The sequence below is a fragment of the Etheostoma spectabile genome, chromosome 10 (genome assembly GCF_008692095.1).
Source record: "Etheostoma spectabile isolate EspeVRDwgs_2016 chromosome 10, UIUC_Espe_1.0, whole genome shotgun sequence".
NCBI classification, from domain to species: domain Eukaryota; kingdom Metazoa; phylum Chordata; class Actinopteri; order Perciformes; family Percidae; genus Etheostoma; species Etheostoma spectabile.
The window spans coordinates 25,532,307-25,541,729 of record NC_045742.1 but is presented as its reverse complement, the minus strand read 5'-3'; the positions used below and the strand labels follow the sequence as shown (position 1 = coordinate 25,541,729).

Sequence of the window (9,423 nt, the reverse complement as noted above, 5' to 3'; positions counted from 1 at the left end):
AAAAAAAAAAAACTTATGGAGAGGCTGGCAGGCCACTGAGACTGTGCTCAGCCTTACGCAACACAGAATCCCACTGTCTTCCTTCACATGTATCCTCTGAGGAGAGGCAGAGCGAGGTGATGGAACAAACAAAGACCAAACAACACTAAAAGAGGGAGAGGAAAAACAAATAGAGGGGAAGAAGATGAGCGGGAGATGAGGGCTGTAAATTGGTTAGCTGTGAGAGTTTGAGTGAGGGAAAGATCCAGAGGACAGGAAATAGAGGACAAATAGGAGAATGAGGAAGAATAAACATGAAGATGATTGAGGGAGACATAAAACAGACCGCTGCAGAGAATGCAGCTAACAAGCAAGTCTGTAACAGCTGCAAAGGTAGCACTCAAAGCAGAAGGTGCAGCAAAAAAAACAGTCTACAACAATATAATACAATGCACAAGCCTCAACAGGTGAATAAATGTCCCCACGTACAGTTAAGAAGTCATGTGTTACAGTTGAGGAAAGCATCAAGTTACATGCAAAAATAACAATCTCATGACTTCTGTGCAGCGAGTTGTGACTATACAGAATTTTTAATTTAGAGAAAAAATAAATATTATTGCTACTGGTACACAGTAGCAGCAAACACCCTGAGTTTCTATCAGGAAATTGAATTTCTGAGCAAAACTTCTTAATTAATCCCAATTGCAGTAGCTTTGCCCTTAATAATGCTGCTGTCAAATCCACTTGCTCCAGATGTTTCACATTAAAAGACTACCAGGAAAGATGGGATTATGTCCTTTAAGCAGCTGAAAGACTTTTAACGTGCAACATCTGTTCAGGACATTTTGCATAGTTAGACAGTCTCGCAGTCTCACATTCCCAGACCTATCTCCACAGCGCTGTGGAGTTAAGGTCTGGCTACACCACACACATTCAGGGATATGCATTTCTTTAAACCAATCACAGATGTTGGTGGCTTTGAAAATGGCTACTGGCGAAAACTTGTTTTGGTGGGACATTTGGACCCCGCAAAAGAAAAAGCCACATACAATATGAAATGAAGTTCACACAAGACAGTAATGTGAGCTTTTTATAGCTATATACATGGTTCAACCTCATTGGCTGTTACCAGTGTATTGCCGCATGTGCTTCGTCAACACCAATCCTCTCCAATCAGTTCCAAAACCTCCCCAGTGAGAGAGGAAATGCCATGAACATACGTTATTATTTGTAAGTCTTTACAATCATTCCCCGAAAGAACCAAGCAAGCCTGCCTTGTTGCAAAGAAAAATCACAAATTTCAACAATACTTTTCCTGTTTTAATGTAAAGCTTGTTAGCTCGAAGTTTGTTGTTGTTTTCTGAAGGAAACAGAGTTTTAGAACGTCAACCCACACAGAGCGGGAGGCGATACCGATTCTGATACTTGAACGTGCGTATCGGCCGATACCGAGTACTGATCCGACGCCAGTGTGTCATTTATTTTATTATGTTATCAACAGCTGTATACTACTCTCCCTGTATGGATGTGATATGATGTGATGTGATTTGTTGTTGGTCTGGCTCAGGTTAAACTCTTTGTGAAACATGAACAAACACAAACAATGAACGCCACAGAACTTTCTTTTATCATCCAGTTTGGCAGTCAGTTATAACGGACAAAGAACATAAATAAACTACTGTAACATAGATTTTTTAGGGTTTTATTACATGGTATTGGATCGGTGCATAAACTCCAGTACTTCCTGATACCGGTACCAGCGTTTTAGGTAGTATCGGAGGCCATACAGATACTGGTATCGGAACATCTCTACTTTCAATTAACACAAAATTTCTTTCGCGGTATGTTGCAGCCTTTTGCGATGTGTTTATTGTGCCAGTTGATATTGTGATGTTGATAACAAAAACGATATATTGTGCCGCCCTATACTGTACTTATTAGTGCTGTGGAATGCTGAATTTATTGTTTATTGTCTGCCATTATTTGAGCCTGAATACTGACTTTTATTTGACAATAGTTGGTAGTTGTGTGGTAGCTGCAGTGAGAGTAGTAGTAGAGTGACTAGTAACTACAATAGCAGTGGCAACAGTACTGTAGTACATTAGTAGTCGTAGTAGCGCTGCAGTAAGTGGATTGTCTCCTTGTGGCTGACAGCTGCCTTATTCAAACTATAAAAGAGAATAATAAAACCGCCAGCGGCTGGGTGAGCCAAAGATGCCGAAGACAGACAGCTGCAGTGGTGGAGAGAGGAAGAAAGAAGGAGTTCACCAGGGAAGAAGGGGAGGATAAGGAGGTCAATCTGCGGGGAGAGGAGAAAAAGGGAAGCACGAAGGTAGAGGAGAGCAGGGCGCAATTAGGAGGAGACAGGAGACTGCTGCATGTGGAGCGAGGAAGATGGAAAGATGAAGAGCAAGACGGAGAGACAGGTGGGCGATGATGATGAGGACAGGTATAAAAAAAGATCAATGACAGGAGGAGGAGAGGAGGACAAAGGGAAGGACAGAGAGGGAGGAGAAAGATAGGGAGGAATGGATGGTGCATGGAGTCAAGTGTGTTGAAAATGCATTATCAGACTGTCGGCAGCACCCCAGCTCTACTGCAAACACACAGCAGACGCCTGCATGCATGTATGTATGTATGTATGTGTGTATGTACGTATGTGTATGTGTGTGTGTGTGTGTGTGTGTGTGTGGTGAGTCACTGCAGCAAGTCAGAGACTGTCAAGTGTGCCGGGCTGCTGCAGTTCTGCACCATTCAACACAATCTGTCACTCAGCTGGTGGCACTGACACAAAGACAGACACAAAGACACAAACACACACACACGCACATGCGCGACACACACACACACACACACACACACCACACACACACACACACACTGACTTAGAATCTAAAAGGTTTTGTCACAGAGAGGAAATCTTAAGCTGCCACACGCAAGCATCTCTTCCACACAGTTACATTCATGTGACAGTTATGAAAAACCTTTTTTAACCATTTAAAAACACACACACACACACACGCAGAAACATCAAGACATAAACACAAACAGGTAAAAAAACATATTCATACAGCAACAACAAAGACAAATTCAAGTATTGCTTATGCATGTGCACAAATAAACAACACAACTCTCACACATTGGTACTAAGCACACAAACAAATATATGCATCCACAGAGACACTAAACACACACACACACACACACATCCACAAACACACACTTGAGTGTTTAAGGAAGGTCACGGTGTGGTCTGACGGCTGATGCGTGACGGGGCTGTTCAGGGAAAGAATACCCAATCAAATCCACACTATGGCAAACACACACACACACACACACACACACACACACACACACACACACACACACACCAATTTAAACAGAGTATATTCAGGTGTTTTCAAAAGTGAATCTTATTTGTCACTAAACAGGAGAGCCTTCAGAGCATTGAACTGTGTTAGGCTGTGTTTTTTAAAAAGGCAGGCAGCTTCAGATTATACACACACACACACACACAAAGTGAATAAATAACTTTTATTTAATTCTTTTATCCACAGCACCGCCGTTTTAATTCTCTCTGTCACTCGCCACAGACACTCGTCTGTAGCCGATGTGCCTTATTGGACATTTCTGCCGAGAATTGCATCCACCTCGCGGCCCGGAACGTTCGGTCAGCAACTTAGGATCATTTCCTCCAAACAATGCATGCACCCCTTAACAATCATGCCTGCTGAAAATTGCATCCACCTTACGGGCAGCGAGGAAATGCTACTGAGTCTAATAAAACATTGACGACTCTAAACTTCAAAATTTTTTAGACTTCAGAATTGTTTTTTCCCTTCAAAATAATTATTTTCCCATTGTGGAAGCAGTTCTCGGCAGGCATGCAAAAGTCGGCACAACACCTGGTTCAGAGCGGCTACTGGCTTGCGATCTCTCTTTTTCTCTCTTCCTTATTTAAAATAAGTCGAGAAGTCTACAGCAAAGCCTAATGTCACTTTTTTTATGTAATCAAACTAAAATGCATGTTCTCCCCTCTTGTAAAAATGATGCTAAATCAATAAACCAAACAACTCAAAACTGGATTTATTTCTACAGATATGTCTGTGCGTTTTTCTTATTTCTATTTGAAAAGTGCAAAGAAAAAAGCCCAAAAAAGTACAAAATACAAAACTTCTCAAATACACAAACACGCCCACATCACTCACACAAATACTTGTAACTATATACATAAATATATAGAAATAAGTATTATAAATTGATCAGGGTGTGAAATGGATTATAAAAGGCCCTGTTTTTGCTTTGACACAGCTACAGCTATCACAGGGTTAGAATTTCATTGTAAAGTTTGATGTCTACTGATGGTGTCGGCTTCTTAGTGGCTAAAAAGGTAGGAGGGTCTCGTAACATGGAAAGGAGATCTGAGCCTGTAAAATGGACAAGAGCAGGCGGCATCAGCGGGGGGGTGGTGACAAAAATCTGCTCTCAAGTCAGACAGTTTCCAGCCGTTTCCGTCAGGAAGTGACAGAAAAACTGTGGTCCAAGTCTTATTTAATAAAATGTTATCAGGCCCACTTATCCCATATATAGCTGTCAAAATGCTCTACATGAGATCTGGGATCTGAAGGCCTCAGTGATTAGCACTTCTACCTCACAAGAAGGTTCTGGGTTCAAATCCAGGTCGTTCCGGGCCTTTCTGCGTGGAGTTTTAATGTTTGCGTGGGTTTCTGCCGGGTCCTCCGGTTTCTTTCCCACCATTAAGGCATGCATGCTGGGTAACTAGGACTACAGTTGAAAATTAGCCGACTGGCTAACACTGGCGGATTTACAGAAACGTTGATTAATGTGAATTGTCCTAATCAAACAAATAATTTACTAATTAAGTGAATCTACTGTTGATTTTAGTGATCAACAGACTGTAGATGACCCGTAATCTGAACGATATCAGCCACACAACGTGGGCTATGACTGTATGTTACTAGTCAGTGCCAAAACCAGTAAAATAACACGATTCTCGATGCCGATTTCAGTACCACTGCAATAAAAAAGGATTTTCTAAGATTACTACAGTATTTTAACTTGAAACGTTTATTTAAATATTTGAAAACTCTCAAAATGTCATAAAAAGACATACAACACATGTACAATAGAGCATAAAATTATTATAAAAAGATTTTTAAAATAGCCAAGCTTCCGTGTTCACTTTTTAAAAGTAGCAGCACAGCAAATAGGGCCGTAGGAACTAGAGCCTAGATAAAGGATTTTAAGGCCGATACCGATACGAATATTTGGTTATTTAACATATATTCAAAAAAATAATCCAGAAACGCGTTACAAAACATAAACAGATTTCCCAAACATTAGTAATTTGTAGTTATTAATGAGTTCTCACTAAAAAAAATGATAATTTGTTTTGTCATTTCTTTTATAACCGAACAGAGGAACATCAAAATATATTAAAGTTCTGATAAATAAAATGTATATAAATACAAACTCAAGATATGAAACTTGAAGTCCTTTGAACAAAAACACAATAACAAAAAAAAGTCAGTGTTGGCTAATGTCGCAATTTGAAACAAAATGGTCGTAGATCCGGTTACTGTCAGACAAAAACTTAGTTGAGCAAAAGCTGGTTTTTCTGGTTAAAGGGGGAGCACAGTCCCGCTCATAGCTACCCTAGCTTCTGTTTGAACTGAAAATGACGTTGTGACAGATACACAAGTCACTATGGTTCATAGAAAAAAGATAACATGAACACAATGTCAAAACAAGAAACTAATGGGCCATCCTGTCTGAATACCAGGCTGCTTAAATGTCAAATTATAACATTTGCTGCATGAAGCACCTAGCATGTGACAAAAGACTTCTCAACTTATCACTTATTATATCACTCTGTTATATTTATTGATCACTTTTAAAATAAATGGGTTATGGACTTCTTCACACGTCAGCAGGGACTTGACGCAAATCTATAACTAACAATAAACCTTCTGATGCTCACTCTGTTTGAGCAGTAAACTGGCAATAATGACATATAGGCTGTGCTGCATCACAGCGGGGGGGAGAGTGTGTGTGTTTGTGGGGGGGGGGGGGGGTATGGGAGGAAGCACAGTGGTGTGTCTATGGGTGCATCTATGATTTATAGTGGGGGAAATTGATGTGTGCCTTATGATCGTGTGTTTGGTGTTGTGTGTGTGTGTTGGGTGTGTGTGTGTGTGTGTGTGTGTGTGGTGTGTGTGTTTCTGTGGAAACAGGCTTGTTCTCTTCCTCCAGCAGCGCAAATCCACCTCATTGATTAGCCTCCTTGTGGCTACGCTATCGATCCTTTGACTGCTAGACCTCAAAGAGCACTGCTTTCTATGTGTGTGTATGTGTGCGTGACATTATTAGCCACAGAACGCTGCTCCTTTTGCAGCCCTTCACACTTTCCGCTCAAACTAACTCCAATCGACCACAGATATGCTATAGCTGCTGCTGAGTGTGTGTGTGTCACATCCAATCTCGGGGAACCTTTGAGAATCCAACTCCGTCCAGATGTACGGAGGACCTTGCGATAACACACTCCCCAAATCCCTGCACTGAATGAACAAAGACACACACACACACACACACACACACACAAAAACAAATACCAGCTAGCGCCAGTGTTTTCCATGAAGGAAAGCAGCCTCTTGTTCTTTGATAATTTATTCATAGGCTGAAGGAAAAAGACAACATACGCCAGCCGTCCGGGACAACAGTGATTTAGTGGTTGTAGAGAGAGCAATAGACACACAGAGAGCTACAAAGAGAGAGATAGGCAGAGGAAGGGACAAATAAAGGAGAGATGGAGATGAATGGAGGTGGGGAGAGAGTGAAAACAACTACAGATAAAGGAGTCAGTTCTTCCCTAAAAAGCACTGTGTGTTTTTGTAGCTTTTTGTCTCTAGCTTCAGTTGTCCTGTCTCTTTCACACGTTTTCACTACATTCCCAAATGTGTCAAAATTAAATCTTTGAATTTACTTATCCAAAGACCTAGTGTGTGTTACTGGACTAACAATTTCTGCCTCCAACAATAGTAAACATATGACATATTTTTAGTCATTTGAGCAAGCGTTTTTCTGATGAGAACAATCTCAGAATAAATCATTTGAAAAATGATGCTGAAACATGTCTACATGCCTAACCTTTGCCCCAACCTCCATATGCATATGGCCAAATCCTGAAAGTGGTGCAATCAAATGGCTTATTTCCAGAGGATTTCCTTTTTCTTCTTTCGGTTACATTTACATTATTTGGTTTTAATTTTTAAGCAGCGCTTTAGCCAAAAAACGATCTCCATACACTCAGGTCCAGTAGAAGAACTGTCTCCGTTTAAACTAACAAGTCCACAATGCACATCTCATGACCAATCATGTATATGAGAAATGTGTGTAAACAGGAAACAGCATGTATACTACGCAGTTTAGTGGTAGTTTGTTGTTTAGCTTGGTACTTTTTTGTTTGGACCGACAACCATTCCTGTATAAAGTACTTGAAAGCAATACTTGAGTAAAGGTACAAGTATCCTACCAGAAAATTACTTTGGTAGAAGTTTAAGTCTCCTTTTAGAACACTTGAGTAACAGTCTCTGATGTTTTCTGTACTTAAGTTATTTTCTGATATTAAATGTACTTAAAGGTCCCTGACATGGCATGACATTCTTTTTGGATGCTTTTATATAGACCTTAGTGGTCCCCTAATACTGTATCTGAAGTCTCTTTAATATAGACCTAGTGGTCCCCTAATACGTATCGGATAAGCTTCTCTTTAGACCGTTAGTGTCCCCTTAATACTGTATTAAGTTTTTTATATAGACCTAGTGGGTCACCCACACTGTATGCTGAAGGCTCTTTTAGATAGACCTAGTGGTTCCCTAATACGATTGAGCTCTTTTTATATAGCCCTAGTGGTCCCCTAATACTGTTCTGAAGTCCTCTTTATATAGGACTAGTGGTCCCCTAATACTGTATGAGTCTCTTTTATATAGACCGTAGTGGTCCCACTAATACTGTATCTGAAGTCTCTTTTATATAGCCTTAGTGGTCCCCTAATCTGATCTGAAGTGTCTTTTATTAGACCTAGTGGGTCCCCTAAATACTGATCTGAAGTCTCTTTTATAAGACCTTAGTGGTCCCCCTATACTGTATCTGAAGGTCTCTTTATTAGACCTAGTGGTCCCCTAACACTGTATTGAAGTCTCTTGTTATATAGACCTAGTGGTCCCCTAATACGATCTGAAGTCTATTTTATATAGACTTAGTGGTCCACCTAATACGGTATCTGAAGTCTCTTTTATATAGACCTTAGTGGTCCCCTAATACTGTATCTGTAGTCTCCTTTCCAAAATTCAGAAGTGAAGGTAAAAAAATATTTGATTATGAACTTTATGGTCAAAGGTGTGTAACGTTATTTTATCTCCACTGTTGTCGGGGTGGTCACCGTCTGTTACCATGGCAGCAGAGCCTTCAACAGGTCCTTCCATGACACTATCAGTTGTTATGCTTCCTCCTCTTCTTCTTTGGGTCGGTCAATTTTTTTTTGCCGTTTGGCAACAAACAGGCATTAGGTCACCAACTGGAATGGAGAGTGCATTTTCTTGGCAATTTAAGAGCAATGATTCGCCAAACCTGCTTTTTTCCAGTGTGACAAATTTCTTCAGATTTTATTTTGTAAGAAGGAGTAACTAAGATACATAGAGGCAATGCAGTGGAGTAAAAAATATATATTATTTAAGTAATGTAGTGGGGTAAAAGTTCCCGCGAAAAAAAATAACGAAGTAAAGTACAGATACGTGAAAATTACAGTACAGTAGCAAAGTATTTTGTACTTTGTTACATTATAACACTACAGACGAGGTTGAACTGTAACTGAATTAACAAATGACGGAAGGAGGCAGAAAACACAGTCTGTCTGACGTTTCTCTGCATTTGATAATCATGGATGTACAACAATGGTGAAAAGTAAGAGTAGGGATTTATTAGCTTGGGGAGATGATGAGTTGGAACTGTTACTGAAAGTAAGTCTACACAACTGATAAAACCGACCGTTTCCAAAGTTCTCAGTTTATGCCCGTATAGACTACAAAGTTTCACATTTAACCCGCGCGCGCGTGCGCACACTCTCTCTCACACACACACACACACACACACACACACACACACACACACACCGCACACACCACCCACACCCCCAACACACACACCAAATCTACATAACCCCCCCCCCCCACCCCCACACATCACACACATCTACACACACCCACCCACCCCCCACACCCCACACCCCCCCCCCCCCCCCCCCCAACCCCCACACCCCACACCACCCCCCCCCACCACACACACACCCACACACGTCGCTTCCACTCAGCGCTGTTGTCTACTTGTGCCAGTCCTGGGTAGGCCGTGAGGAGCCGGCGCCCCCGT

At 41.0% G+C, this 9,423-nt stretch overlaps 1 protein-coding gene and 1 long non-coding RNA gene across 5 annotated transcripts in view; one reads left to right on the top strand and one right to left on the bottom strand.

The window, feature by feature from the left end:
* LOC116696462 (stromal membrane-associated protein 1) overlaps positions 1-9,423 on the bottom strand; it is a 226,517-nt gene that overhangs the window by 73,858 nt on the left and 143,236 nt on the right. The gene's annotated exons all lie outside the window — the stretch shown is intronic.
* Positions 1-9,423, top strand: part of LOC116696472 (uncharacterized) — a 26,140-nt gene that overhangs the window by 13,488 nt on the left and 3,229 nt on the right. Inside the window, exons 4-5 of the long non-coding RNA XR_004333735.1 lie at positions 7,322-7,325; positions 8,806-8,809. This is a non-coding gene — a long non-coding RNA (uncharacterized LOC116696472). The remainder of the gene's footprint in view (positions 1-7,321; positions 7,326-8,805; positions 8,810-9,423) is intronic.